Genomic DNA, 15553 nt, shown 5'->3' with positions numbered 1-15553 from the left:
GGTTATCATAACTTGACCCATTATAACAGAAGTGGTGTGAGTAAATCTACAGTAACCTTTGTTATGCTTTCCAGCAATTAAAATGTATCGACCCAGTCTGGGGTCAGGATCGTGCTGTAGTATTTGGTCATACTACATAACTATATATACATAGTTGGCATACTCATGGCCTTGAGGATTATTATTACCTGGTTTTTACAATGTGACATGTGATATATTTAAAACTACATTTTGTCACTACATTTCTTTCGTGGTTGGTTTACCTGAACATCAGGGTGATTTCAGCGAGCGTGACCACCAAAACACAAAGAGGCACACACTGATGGCTGAACCAGCAAACATGAAGGCATCAGAGTGCTACTCTGATAAGATGGATTAGGGCCAAAGTAAAAAAAAACAAAAAAAGATGGCCAGCCGTTTATCAAGTGAATATGCACACCAGCATATGCCTGTGCTCTGTGTGGAATGGGAATAGACATTGAAGAGCATTTTTCCACCTATGATGGCTCCAGATTATTTTTTTTTGAGGGGGGGGGGGAGTGGGTGTCAAAGGAGGAAAAAAACAACATCACAAAAAAAACACATTTTCTTAAATTGCACAATAATTGTGGTTGTGATTCTTGTAAATTCATGTAATTCTGGGAACTTAAAATTATACTTGCATCACATGCTTGCTTTTGCGAAAACCGTGTTCCGGCCCCCCATTGGCTCTGCACTGTTTATTTGCCCAGTGTTTTTAATTAAAATAAATAAATTGTAGTACATTTTGGCATTAGTGGATGTGATGCCCCACAGGAAGGCAATTCTTAGTAAAACCTGAGACACTTTAAATTAAAAATGTGTGAATGAAATGGAAGCTCATTTTTCCTGAGAAATAAGAATATTGAGAAGATGGTCTGTGGGTAATATGTTTACAATTCATTGATAATTAATTGCCATCTTAATTGTTATATTGCACACACTTTCTAAACCTGAAATTATTTGGCACTTTCACTTCTATTGGTAATTGCAATGGGCAATGATTTGTTAGACATTTTACTTGAATTTTGATTAGAGATGCATCAGTTGACTGATTTTTTTTATTTCTGGCGATCTGTGTTCTGGAAGTGCATGCTCCATGCACACAAGCTGCATTGCAATCATTTTGTAAAATGTCATTGGTGTGGAAATATTGCAAAGTTTGTGAACGACACATTAAGATTTCAGTTTGTAATGTCTGCAAAAGAAAAGTTGATTGCTGTGGAACTACAGCAAAGATGTTCGGCATGACAGATTTGATCGACATTTGAAGGTGCATCACCCCAAAGAACACACTTAGTATGTGAAATGCATTGATGCTAAACGGGCAAAGCTCAATTCTCATTCAGCCATCGGTACAGGATATATTTCACAAAACTCAAAGCTACGACCTAGATAGTCAAAAAAGTACTAGTCATTACAAAGAAAGTAAAGGAATTTGTTGCACTACAGAGGATCGTAGTTTTCTCAGTGTCTTGGCGCACATGGATCCACAATACACAGTGATGATTCTTTTCAGATGTGGCTATACCCAATATATACAGTACTGTGTCATTCCACATTAAATCTGATGTCACATCCATACATTTTAAAACTGATATGTGGAGCTCTAAGTCTGACAGCCCAGTATATCAATCACTGACTTAAAATTATAAAAGTAAATTTGTCTTACATGCACAAGAATGTTCTGGCTTGCACACAGCATCTGCTCCTGCAATAGCTTTTGACAAAATGCTTTAAAACGTAGAACATTCTCAAGAGCAAAGTGCATGCAATTTTGAGAGATAATCCCCCAAACACAGTCAGTGCTGCTAAAATGCAATTAATCCATTCCTGAAATACTTTTCATTCGCTAAAATCATGCACTTAACTACACATATTCAATGGGCAAAACAGGGTTAGGTGACTGCGACTCCAAAACTTAGTAGGCTACGCCAAACAAAATGAATTGAATAATAGAATAGTGAAAACTGTAGTGAATAATGTAATTACAGGGGAACCTGTTATAGTGATTACGGTTATAGTAATCAACTGCTTATATGGGTCAAAATGCTCTGGACAGAATCATTCGTGTACAAATACTGTTTGAACAATTTGCTTTTAGTAATCAAGTATTCCACTTACAGTGTTCATTTTTATACATGACAACATATGGAAAAAATGAAAACTATGCTAATTATTATTATTACAGAAAACATGACAGGAAAAAGAAAGTCATTTTCTCTCAATGACTTATTGACATATTGAAGTGCCGAGCAGACCGAAGAATCGCGGTGAAAACAACAAGAGGTGGACTGACACAAAGCCGTTCTTTGTATTACTCCATAAGGGGACCGCACAACAAGCAACAATAACGCAAAAGCCATGGGAAAACATGGAAACACGGGGAAGTTACGCTAAGGACGGTAAGGCACACACGCGGCGAGTAATTACACAGTGGCTAAGACACACGAGGATCAGGCATGAACCACAAGTACAACCACAATTAAAGGCACACACGACAACCGAATGCATAGCACAACAAGTACCTATACTAAAAAGTACAAACAGAGGCTGTATACAAGGCATATACGGGGCTACTATATATACACATATGCTCACGAGGCATGCTGGGACACGCTACAGTATTATAGTGTTTTTGAATTATACATAGTTCAGTAATTTAATTTATACAGTACTGTAATTTGAAAAGTTGTCAATAAAATTCTGTAAATAGTGTAAATTTTGTAAATGTCCATTTTATTATCTTATATTCATGTAATATACAAATGTCAGTTACATGGTAATCTGAGATGTGGCATGGTGGTGCAGTGGTTAGCACTGTTGCCTCACACCTCTAGGGCTTGGGTTCGAGTCTCCGCCTAGATCACATGTGTGTGGAGTTTGCATGTTCTCCCCATGTCGTTGTGGGGTTTACTCCGGTTTCCCCCCACAGTCCCAAAACATGCTGAGGCTAATTGGAGTTGCTAAATTGCCCGTAGGTAATCTGCCTGAGACATAAATGAAAAAAAATCAGTTATAATGATCAACTTCACCCAGACAGATGTGATCACTATAAGCAGATTCCACTGTATATGCATTTTAAACAAGAATTAATAATAGTTGTATATTAATTGTAAACATTTTCTGTGGGTCTTTCACAGGAATTGCCTAGTAACTGCTTCAAATGAACGTGCCAAACTCGCTGATTTGTTGATTGCTGAGAGTTGGGAGTAGTGTGCTACGGCCATCATGCGGCCGGGCATGCTCACAGCACAAACACAACAGCGTACAGTATGCAGTAGGATACTGAAGGCGACATGGCGACAGACAGTCTGCGAGAATCTAAGATTTCGATCTGAATGTACAAAAAATTTGATTCTTTTAGATTTCAAAACTGGTTCGATTGATTTTTAACCAGTTCAAAAGAATGATTCATTCACAAATCGGACATCACTATCGGTCACTCACATAACTGTTTTTTTTGTGTTCCTCTTTTCGCTTAGACCATATCGCTTTGTAATTCGCACAGTGATTTTCTTTCCATCTGAAAATTGCGCAAATACAAATACGATTCGTATTGTATGGGACTTAGATACTACTATATCAGTCTTGTTAGAATAGATTTGCGTGTGCTGTAGCAGCACTGACTGTACGTTGACAGCAATGCAGGATGCTCAGTTTGCGTTGTATGACTCATGTGCTCCAGCTTGCGGTAAAATAAATTGTGCTTTTCCAGCGCAGCATAAGTGACAGAGTAGTAATTGGAAGAAGAACAGTTGGCCGCTTCTTGCATGCTTCTGATTTTAGAATGTGCAGACAAAACTGGGCCAGTCAAAGAAAAGGCTACAACAAGGTGTGTCTATACAGATGGAACAGCACATACTATATGTTGTCAAGTCTTATGGAGCAGAAGCATGCTTTAGAAGCATATCCTGTAGACTACTGGCATACTGGCAACCCTTACTTCAAACCAGTGGGGTCTAACTGAGAACATCTTGTCTCTTTTTGCACCTTTTGAGGAGCTTAGAGATATCACAAAAGAGAGAGATCAACACTTACACAGCGACTGCAGCAGATGTCATTCCGTCAATCATTGCACTGAAACGTCGCCTAAGAAAAAGGGCCCGAAACATATCATGTTATGAAGATGCTCAAAACCACACTTTTGGAAATGGTTGAGAAAAGATTCAACAGTTTTGAATTGGATCCCCTGTACAGTTTGGCTACAATACTCTACTCAATCCAAGGAAACAACAACAACAAATTTGTTAATAGATTAATAGATTAATTGCCATAATAATAAGAAGAAGAGGAAGAAAAAGAAATAATAGACCTAGTTGAATGTTGCCTGGCTATATGGCGTTTAAATGCATATACATATGATTATTGAAACCATATGAGTAGGCCTAATAGGGGCGGCATGGTGGTGCAGTGGTTAGCACTGTTGCCTCACACCTCTGGGACCCGGGTTTGAGTCTCTGCCTGGGTCACATGTGTGTGGAGTTTGCATGTTCTCCAGTTTCCCCCCACAGTCCAAAAACAATTGGAGTTACTAAATTGCCCGTAGGTGTGCATGTGTGAGTGGATGGTGTGTGAGTGGATGGTGTGTGAGTGAATGGTGTGTGAGTGTGCCCTGTGATGGGGTGGCCGCCCATCCTGCGTTATTCCCTGCCTCGTGCCCTTTACTTCCAGGATAGGCTCCGGACCCCCCGCGACCCAGTAGGATAAGCGGTTTGGAAAATGGATGGATGGATGGAGTAGGTCTAATAATGAAAAATTCAAGTTGTCTAAATAATAATGTAATCAATGGTGTCATTTTCTTTAATCATAAAGGTTAAACTCTGTTCTCATCACCATTTGTATCACATTCTGAAGCATTTCTAGTACTCTAGTTAACGGCTGTAGCACCTATGCTTTACATATTGCACTAAACTTGATTTGATGTAGCATTTACCATGTAGCTATTTGACAGAAAAGAACATGAATAAGATGTCTTTCTATTTTCTTTCTTCTTGTTCGTTGTTTTAAAAAAAAGGAAAAAAAAATGGCTACCAGTATCTGTCATGAAAAATCATGCCATCCTTAATCTTAATGGCCTTATTTGAAATTTGGTTATCTCCATGTTAATTTCATTTCATACAAATACTGCTCTTGATTGTTGTCTTATACGGCAAGTCAGATATAAAATTGTTGGCATCATCACAATCGATCAAATTAGATTTCACTGTTGTAGGTTTTGACTGATAAGCATGAGAGGAGAGTCATTATTCCAGCCGCAAGATGGTTTATGAAATCTCTGACGATAATAACTGCGTCTCCTTATTTGCCATAAAATTAGGCTATTATGCCATTTCCAATAAACTGACCCGATCAGCCAATTTGGTCACCAAGGAAAATGCATTGCTTATTAATTTAATAAGTCATTCTGAATCTTTCTTTCTCACACAGTGTCTGCTGTGCTTATGCCCTTGTTCAATAACTGTTTCAGATTTATCCAGCCATAGTTTAATCGTCCTTACTTGTGCCTCATTTGAATAGAGATATTTTGTGTGTGTGTTTGTGGATATGCATATATATATAGTTATGAATGATGCCTGACTGGCACAGTGAGACAGCAGGTAGCCCTGTCACTTCAGACAGTCCACTTGTTTCCCCCTGCACATAGAAGAAATGCAGTTAGGTGAACTGGCATCTCTATGTTGGCCATAGCGTGTGATTACAGTATGTGTGTGCCTTGTGATGGACTAGCGTCCATCTGAGTGTACCCCTGTTCTGAGCCCTATGATACGCCACCACTGTGACTCTAGAACTGGATCAGATGGATGAATAGATGGCTGTGTGTTCTGCCTTGGTTTCCACAATGGGCTCTTATTTTCTCCTGTGTGCCCTGCTATGCACTGGGAAAGGTGAGATTGTACCTTATACCCTCCACTTCCTGGCATGGGCTACAAATTCACTGTGACCCTGACAGGGTCCGAAATTAACACCCACCAGCCACCAAATATGGTTAGATGTACCACTATCCTGAGATTCTCTATGGCGTTTAGTTTACAGGTGCTCTGCCTCTCTCCTCTGTGTTGGAGTTTCACACATGAACATGCACACTCATTTTCTGTGAAGACCCACCCCTACTCTCCCTCTGATTGCCTTTCTGAGCCTGGCATTTTAGTCTCACCATTCATCTAACAATAATCCTCACAAAACGATGAACAATAGCCAATCAGAGCCAGAGTAGTGGTGGGTCTTTACAGAATGCAGGGAACTATCACTTGCCAACAGTCTACTTCTAATTACCATGAGGCCAATTAATAATGATGCGGGGATACAAGGAGTAAGCCAACCCTTTTAAAATGAAAAGCAACAAAGGAAAAGGATGAAGAAGCACCTGCGAGAAAAAGGGATCTGCGATAAATAGAGGACTGGAGATATCAGGATTGGGCGAGGCCGGCTACAGTATAATGCACACAGGCTGTGGTCATGAGCTGTTCTGTTTGTTGCCAGTATGCCAAAGACAAAAACAGAAATAACTCATTTGTTGTCAGTAATAAAACAATGAAACTGGAGAACATTTGTGACCATGAACACAGCAAGTGTCACATTGCCTGATTGTCTATGCAAAGAAATGGGTGATTAGAGAATGAGGAATCTGAGGAGGAGCATTAAGTTGACTGAACTAATTTACTAATTTAATTTACTAATTGCTGATATTAAAATTATTTTGTTCAGATTTTGCTCTGACCATTTTAAGTTTGTATTCGACACAATAACATATGCTTTACCTGGCTGAAATACTGAAACATGAATATGTGACACAAAAAATGCAATTTATTATTTATTATAAAAATTTATAAATTTTTTATTATTTAAAAAATATTCTTGGCTGGTAGATTTATACATCTACCAGCCACCTTGGCTGGTGAGTCAAAAAGATCATTTTGGGCCCTGGACACTATGTTCATTTTTAAAGCACTCTCAAATAATTTTACAACAATGATAAAGTTAGATTTGTTTAGAAAGAGGTTTTCAATAAATGTTTGCACAGTTATATTTGGTAACTTAAGGTGTTAAGTTAGATACTTAACATGACAAACCAACGTAACCATTTAACAAAACAACACCCGGATGTGACGGTGCCAGCCCTTCTGCCAGGTCATGCATGTGCATCTTCTCTCCTTGCAAAATTTACAAACTAATTTAAGTTTCAGCACATAACTTTAAGTTAAAGTCCTTCTGAAACGTCATGTGAGTCTTAAACGTTTCCATTTTTATTTCCAAGTATTCTTTTCAGCCTTTTGTGCTTTGAAGCAGACAGTTTCGGACTTTTTTTCAAGGAACTATACCCCTGTGTTCCTCACAGGGGTATAGTGTGTATACAAGCCAGTTTGTTTCCATTGAAACAAATGGATAGACTGTTTAGACATCCTTAGTGCTCCCTGAGTGTGAATCATAGTTACACCTTGAGGATTTTTTTTTTGTAATAATGAATAGCTGTTGAAACAAATCAGTGTGCATTTTTGGACCGAACTAACTCAGTTTTTCAATTTCAGAACATTAGTGATGATCTTTCCTCACCATAAAATGTATGTAGGGGTGAAACAGCGGGCTTGCTGTTGTTCGCTTGCTATGGTCCTTACTGCTATTACCCTGAAACATGTCACAGTGTAAACATTAGCTTTAACTCCTAAAAGCTCCCCTATGTGATATAACTTACTCATCATTTTGCCCAGACATGCATTTCTCAGCTTGTGGCAAATGCACTTTGCAGAATAATAGACACAGAGTACAAATTTTAGGTCGTGCTGGTGGCATTCAGATGAATGAGTCAGTTGCTATTAGTGATCATGCGGAAATATAACAAAGTGATGCCAATAATATGACAATCCCCTATGGCTTTCCTAAACATGCCTCATATGTAGAAACAGGTCATTTTAAAGTATCTATTTGTAAGTCATACAGACTGATTGTTTCATGTCACTCATCCATGCTCTGAATGATACGGTTTCTGGGGTGTATTTCTGTGATATTTAATACTCTGTCCACTAAGCTTGTGGCTCTGCTCCCAGTTCTGTCTGTAGTCAGTGCAGTGGCTCGATGGGTCTGGTTTGTCCTGATGAATCCTTGGCTTTGCGTTGGAATCTGGTAAAGTCTTCTTCCCTGAGATTGTCTCTTCATGCATTTAGACGCACTCCTCAGGTCAAATGGTGATAATGTGTGTGTGTGAGTGAGTGTGTGTGTGTGTCTGGACATGAGCATGTGTGTGTGTCATCTGGTTTATAGTGCACTGATTCATCTGAGCCTGAATATTGCACAAGTAGACGGATAATATAACGGGTTGGTTAATTCATTTATTTATTTATTGAAGACATTAATCCAAATTCTATTTGGAATAACATCTGAAAAAATTTTGTAGTACTTCTGTGTTTTCTTAACGATTAATGGCTTTATGAGTTATACCACCGCCATTTGTTTTATGTCTGTGCAGAATCTACTATAGCACTGAGTGAAATTGAGTCTGTTTAGGCTTATACAAGTATTCGGGAATGTTATTGTCTATGGCCATATGATTATGGCATTGTTTTAAAATATGGAGTCTGGTTGCTTTTTTATTCTCTACTTTAAGGTCTCACCTTGGACTGAATATTAATCATTTGGTGTTACTGTAACTGCTTTGGATGTGAAATGGGTGCCATTCTTTTGAATGCTTGTGGGGGGGGGGGGGGGGGGGCACAGTGGCCAAGAGGGTAGCAATGTGATTTCACACCTCAGAGACATCACCCAATTATCACAGCAGTTCACAGTAACTTAAACTGTGATTTATAGAGATATTCTGGGTTCTGGAAAATGCTTATCGAATGAAGGGTGACAGGGAGCCTATTCTGGACATCAGTACTCTTAACTGCATGTCTTTGAACTGCGGAAGAAGGCCAGAGGACATGCAAGCACCCCGAAGACACAGAGTGGAGGTAGGGTTTGAATCCTAGAGGGATGGGGTAATAGTGTTACCCACACAGTCGCAAATATAAGCAAAGGAAATGGCCTGACCTGCTGTCAGTCGAGCTCTGGCCATGACACAATATTTGTATTTTTTTAAAGGATGTTCAGTGTATGGCTGTGGGTTTTAAATGGCTGCATTTTGATCTCTTATGTACCATGGTTTTGAAAAAACTTCATAGGGGGTTTAAAAACAAATTTTGGAATAATATAAGGGCTAGTAAGGTAGTAATTAAGCTCATCCATCAGAGTCTACATGGCCTGCCTTAGAATGAGAGGATTTGCACACATTTCTGAAATTAGCATGCTTCCCAACAGTGCATGTGCTGTGAAAGGCCTTTTCCGTTTTCTTAAGGGAACAGACTGTTGTGGTTTTGGGACAGTCTTCCTTTGGCACACAATCTTCATTGGGGGAGTTGTGACATGCCTAAAAAAATCAATATATGGATGGTTAAATAGATGGTTTAATTTCCGTGGTCCTATAGAAACTTAAATAAATGGTAGAGTTTGCTTGGACAAAGTTTGTGTTCTGAAGAAGCAGAAGTTTTATAGGGCTGTAATGAACATGCACACTTCAGGAGTGTATGTATGTAATGTAATGTATGAACCCAAAGTGTACAATAAGTATGATAATGTGAGTTAATATTTTATTTAATGTTTATTTGTTTGTTTATTTATTATTTTACTATATATTTTATTAGTTACTATAGGAGATTAAGTAATCATTAAATCTGATAATTTTTCATTTCATAAAAAGATTAATGGTATATCTTTGTGAATTCTATTACTGTATGAATTAGACTTCACTACATATAATTTGGATGCCTGATAAAAAATTTTACCACCCTTTTTATATTTCAGCAGGTATTGTTATAGCGAGAAGGGTTGGGCGATAAAATGATGCTGATAATTATTGCGATATAATTCTCCTCAATATTGGTAAATTATCGCGATATAATTCTCCCCAATATTCTCCTCAATATTGGCTCAATAGAAGTTCGATATGATTTAAGGCCAAACATGTCGCTGGCAACATGCTTTGCATCACAAAATGACGGCACTTACTCTGTGATTACTTGTCCGGACTGGCAGTAAAGCCCAAACACAAACACAGATGAGAAAACACAAACGGGAATTATTGAACAAATAACAGAATGCAATAGGGCAGGTAGTCAGACAACAGACAAAACCATCAAAACAACAGGGCATCTTACCAGGAGAGCAGCTAAGTCCAAAGCAATCCATTTAATAAGGGTAATCCAGCGAAATCCAAAAGGAAAGTCCACAGTAAAATTCAGTCTATGAGAAATCCAGACAGTAATAATCCACAGAGAAATAAGAAACGATAGGATGAGTGCCAGCATCAGTGTTTTATTGGCACTGGCTAAACCAGTTCAACTTCTTTCTCATACTTGTGAAATGTGAAATGCTGTTTGGTAGTGATAGCCAAAAAGATGCTTAATGAACCATTTGTGATATTTTTTGAGTCCACATGGCGCTTTTTTTTATTTTCCATTCCAGTGTTGTGCTCTAAACTTCCCCCCTGCCACGGATGGCCTCCCCTGACGTAATTTCTACAGTGAATAGTGAAAAATTGTTGAATTCTGATTGCTTTTGGTGTTTGGTTCCATATCATATCTTTTCCAGGTGCGAGCATGCCGAGTATGAAGCTAATCGCCGCATTATACATATGAAAAGACAGAATAGTAAAAATATTGCAGCAAAATGCAGTGCAAACATATTAGATAGATAGATAGATAGATAGATAGATAGATAGATAGATAGATAGATAGATAGATAGATAGATAGATAGATAGATAGATAGATAGATAGATAATTTCCCTCTGGGAATTAAAGAAAAGAATAGCATCACTGTTGCATTTGAATGAAAAAGTAGTAACTGACACATTTGCAGCGTTTTATAGGAGGTTTTTACTCTTAAGGTTTGATTGTAAAATACAAGTAATGTGATTTTTTCAAATCTGCTTAAGGCAAGAAAAATGAAGTTACAGTGAGCGGTCGCTTCTGCCGCGCAGGAGAAGTGAAGCGACACTGCCTTCATAAAGAGTGATTACGTCAGAGGAGGCAATCCGTGGCGGTCGTAGCTTAGAGCACAACCCTGGCATGCTTTTTCTGAACAGAGACCGCCATCTGGTGGTGTCATCAAATAGAGCAAATGGTTCCGGAAACGTAATTTTGGGCATCACTACTGTTTGGCAAGTGTTAGTGATGTTCTGATGACAAAGACTAGTTTATAACTATGGTTAATCATTCGGTTTCTTAAATTTTAACTCAGGAGTAAAAATTAGCCCTTAAACTGGAAAGACATAATGATTTCACATTTATCTTGATAATTATCAATATTGACTTATATGAAAATTGTGAACATTTTTGGCCATGTGGTAAAACTCTAATAGGAAGCTCTCTTGCTGCAGAGCTAATTTGCTGCACAGCTAACTAGTTTAATGCATTCTGAATATCATCAATTATTCAAAAATGATAACTCTTTAAAAGGCATTTCTACTGTCAAACAAATAATATGGAACACATCTTTAATTGAAGTTTAACTGCCAAATGTAAAACAAATTATAAATTAAGATTAATAACATTGTTCGGAACGTCTTCTGCTTTGGCATTAGGCCTGCTTGTGATGATGTGCTTGTGATGCCCAGTTGTCATCTGTAAACCATGGAGTCTAGGAAAAACCTTTGTAAAATGCCCTTGCTACATGTCCTAAATATGAAATATTTTGGGGTTTCTACAAAAGGCAAGTTGTTTATAAAATCTTGATTTAGGAGTATAAATATATAATATATATATATAAACACATCAGCAATGTGCTACTGCAACTGTAAATTTTTCATAAGTAAAGTGTCATTTCACCTGGTGCATCACAGCACAGACAGATGTTGAGAAAATGAAAAACTAAAGTAAAAATACATGCCAAGATGTGAATCCGCTCAGGCTCCCAATTCAGGAGTTTAAGGACAGGCTCCTCTCAGAGTCAAGGCAGGAGAAAGGATGACATGAAAGTGAGAAGAGAAAGAGAAAGGCAGGTGGTTTAGCAGGGAATCTGAATCTTAGTCACTTCACCTCACTTTACTTTACTTTAATTCACCACCCTTTCCCCCGCTTGGCTTGCATTAATGTAAACAAACACACAAATCACACAGACTGACTGCAGAGGACCCCTGCAATGAGGTGCTGGAGATTTCCCATTTTTGAGACGGGACTGAGTTGCTAGATTAATAGCCAGTGAGGGAGGTCACATGTCCGATTGCTCTGTACAGAGGTGTGCATGTGCATGGAGGGAGTTCCAGCTTCCCAGGTATCTGAGCGCCCAGCCAGAGGCCTCAGTGTGCTTTGTGTGTGAGCCGACATGTGCCTGGACATATTCTCAGCTACCGCTGATGCACTTCTTATGAGTATTATCTAGCTCTGGTGGTTAGGGTTCTGTGCCCAAACCAGAAAGGTATGGACTCAAATGACTGTTTCAGCACTGAAAAGTCCCTTAAACCTCAACCATTTGACCCTGAGACTACCAGTTTTTCTTGGATAAAATTCACAGTGGACCAGGCTCCAGTGTCATATATGGTATTCAGACACTCCTCTTGGAAATGTGAAAAAAACAGCCCAAGTAGAAGAAGAATGGCCAGAAATGCCTTCCCAAGTTCAGCAAGTGAGTATTCAGCTCCAGGGATGACATGGAGCCTCTCTGGTTAGGTTCTGGTTAGAACTCTCCCCTCCTACCTGTTAGCCCGAGGGAGACCCAACTGCCCCCAGTGCTGCTAAGCTCCGGCGGGGGCGGGGGGCAGGAGTGCACTTGCCAGATACATGGGCAGAAATCGCACTGGCTCACATGGGTCAGTGGGCTCTTCCTGCTGCCTTTATCACTCCCCGCTGCTTCATCTTGTCTGGGAAGCAGTGCGTGAACCACAGTCACCAGAGGCAATTCCTGGATATTTACAGTGGGGGCATAATTCATACAGGGGGACCAATCTTATCATTCGTCAGTTATGTTCTGAACTGGTGAGTGACCCATAATGTGGCACTCTGGGCACCAGTCAGATTTCATCGGGGGCCAGTGCCCATGTGACCCTGCGCCTAGTGGCCCCTGAATTACATGGCTTTGACACTGCAGGTGAATCTGCCACATTCTCTTTTCAGAAATACAAATGAATGTCCCAGTCACCTCTTCACAAAACCATCTTTTCTTCTCATGCTGGAGCAGTATCTTGGGTGATATATGATATACCATTAACTTTTACCTTCCTCCATCCCCCCCCCCACCTTCCCTTACTTTATTGCCTTCCTTCCTTCCCACCCTCTCTCTCTTCCTTCCCTACCTCCCTTCCCTCGCTTCTTCCCTTCCTTCCTTCCTTCCTTCCTTCTTCCCTCACTTCAGCTTTCTCTCCCTCCCTTCCCTTCCTCCCCACCTCTTATTTTCTCCCCTTCTTCCCTTCCCTCTTTCCATCCCTCTGTGTCCTCCTTACCCCCTCCATCTTTTCTCTTGTTTTCCCTTCCTTCCTCCTATTCTCTCCTTTCCCACCAAGATAGATTCACTTTACTGTCACATTCCAATTCAGTGCTCGCTTGGTTGCCTCTGTACCGAGGGGGGATGCTGTCTTTGGAAGTGAGTCTTTTGCATTTCATTTGGGCTGGTTGCTCCCCGCAGCTCCATGCTCTGACGTCAGAGCCCTTAATATATGCTGATCTCTGCTGAGTCCAGCCGTGCTGAGATTCTCCCTCCCATGTGTGCAGTGGACCTGCCCAGCATTATCAGTGAAGTGGAAGTGCCCCCTTATCCCTGCAGTGGACCTGCCACCTGTTATTAATGCATTGCAGGGGAAGAGACCCCCTCCGTTCTACAGTGGCCATGCCTGGCCTTATTAATGTAGTGCAAAGGAATAGCAACACCCCCCCGAAATAGCTAATTGATTATTTTGCTGTAATAAAGAGGGTGTCTGCTATGGGGCGCTCTTCATTCACACTGCATTAATAAGGCTAAGCACCCCCCCCCAAGTGTCATGGGGGGGGCACTTGAGGGGTTGCTGCCTGGCCATATTAATGCAGTGCAAAGCACAGTGGAGCGTCTCCAACTTCATTAATGCAGCTCTGAGTCTACTGTCTTACATAGCTAGGGCTTGTCTTTGCATCGCACCAGCCCCTCAAGTTTTATGGCTGGGGGCAGGGGGTTCGGTGCCCCTTTGCTTACACCCTCTTCATTCTGGAGAAATAATCAATGAGCTATTTCAAGATGGCCTGGTGGAATGTGTGTCTGGCAGGACAAACAGGTTTACACTACTTGGGGGGGCAGGGGGCAGAATGAGCCCAAAGACTCAGTGGCTTCCCCATGGAATGCTGGTGGTCTGGTGTTTGAGATGGGGAGTCGCTAAGGGGAATGACCACACTGTAAATCGCAGCTTCTCTCATCTTGCCCCTCCTGCCTTTGAATCCCATCCATCCATCCATCCATCCACCCATCCATCCATTTTCCAAACCGCTTATCCTACTGGGTCGCAGGGGGTCCAGAGCCTATCCCGGAAACAATGGGCACGAGGCAGGGAACAACCCAGGATGGGGGGCCAGCCCATCACAGGGCACACTCACTCACCATTCACTCACACATGCACACCTACGGGCAATTTAGCAAGTCCAATTAGCCTCAGCATGTTTTGTGGGGAGGAAACCGGAGAACATGCAAACTCCACACACATGTGACCCAGGCGGAGACTCGAACCCGGGTCCCAGAGGTATGAGACAACAATGCTAACCACTGCACCACCATGCCGCCCCCTGCCTTTTAATCCCAGGGTTTACAAATGTGTCCCCCCAGATGTGAAATGGGGTCTGTGTCCTGCTGGTAATGCTTTCTGGCTTGACTTCACACCCCCCGAGTGGTATGAAATGAAACAAGCCTCCCTTGGGCATCCACTCGTTCAATGCCTGGGGCAAGGTGCTAAAGGGCATTTCAGTGGCAATCTCAACCTGGTACCCACCTCTGTGACATCTTCTTAAGATGTCTGCTTCACTCCAGACTCTGGCACTTGAGGTCAGATGCCTGGTACCCACCTCGTGTGACACGTGTAAGATGTCTGCTTCTCTCCAAATGCTGATGCGTGGCGGTCAGATGCCAGATATCTCCATAGCTCATGTGGTTGGAATTCGTTACTGAAGCATCGCCCTTTTTCTGATCCTAAATCAGAGGGAATTGTCTGCCTTGGATTTCTGAAAGCGTCTGTGTGGGCCACACTGTGTGTGCTGCACCAGAACCCCACCCCCGGCCCAAGCCCCTACTGCTAAACGTCATGAAGTGGCTGCATTGCAGTAGAGGGAGGTGCTGAGTGTCCCGTCACTGCTCTGCTGGTAGGTGGGTATGCTGAGCATGCTGATGGAGCCGAGGAGGCGCTTTCCCCTGGGGTGGACATCGCGCACTGAACGGAATAAGCGTACCAGTCAAAGACAGGGGAGAGCCAGGCAGACACAGACAAAGCCTCTGTTCACTCTGAAGTCCGCCCAGTTTAAATTTTGATTCATGATGAGATTAACAAAGTGTTAAGTG

At 41.1% G+C, this 15553-nt stretch overlaps 1 protein-coding gene across 1 annotated transcript in view; it reads left to right on the top strand.

Annotated features, from left to right (window-relative positions):
• Positions 1-15553, top strand: part of LOC125742804 (ankyrin repeat and fibronectin type-III domain-containing protein 1) — a 234256-nt gene that overhangs the window by 62975 nt on the left and 155728 nt on the right. The window lies entirely within an intron of this gene.

The sequence above is a fragment of the Brienomyrus brachyistius genome, chromosome 5, assembly GCF_023856365.1.
Source record: "Brienomyrus brachyistius isolate T26 chromosome 5, BBRACH_0.4, whole genome shotgun sequence".
Classification (NCBI taxonomy): domain Eukaryota; kingdom Metazoa; phylum Chordata; class Actinopteri; order Osteoglossiformes; family Mormyridae; genus Brienomyrus; species Brienomyrus brachyistius.
Note: the sequence above shows the minus strand (reverse complement) of the source record. Positions and strands in the feature narration are given on the sequence as shown.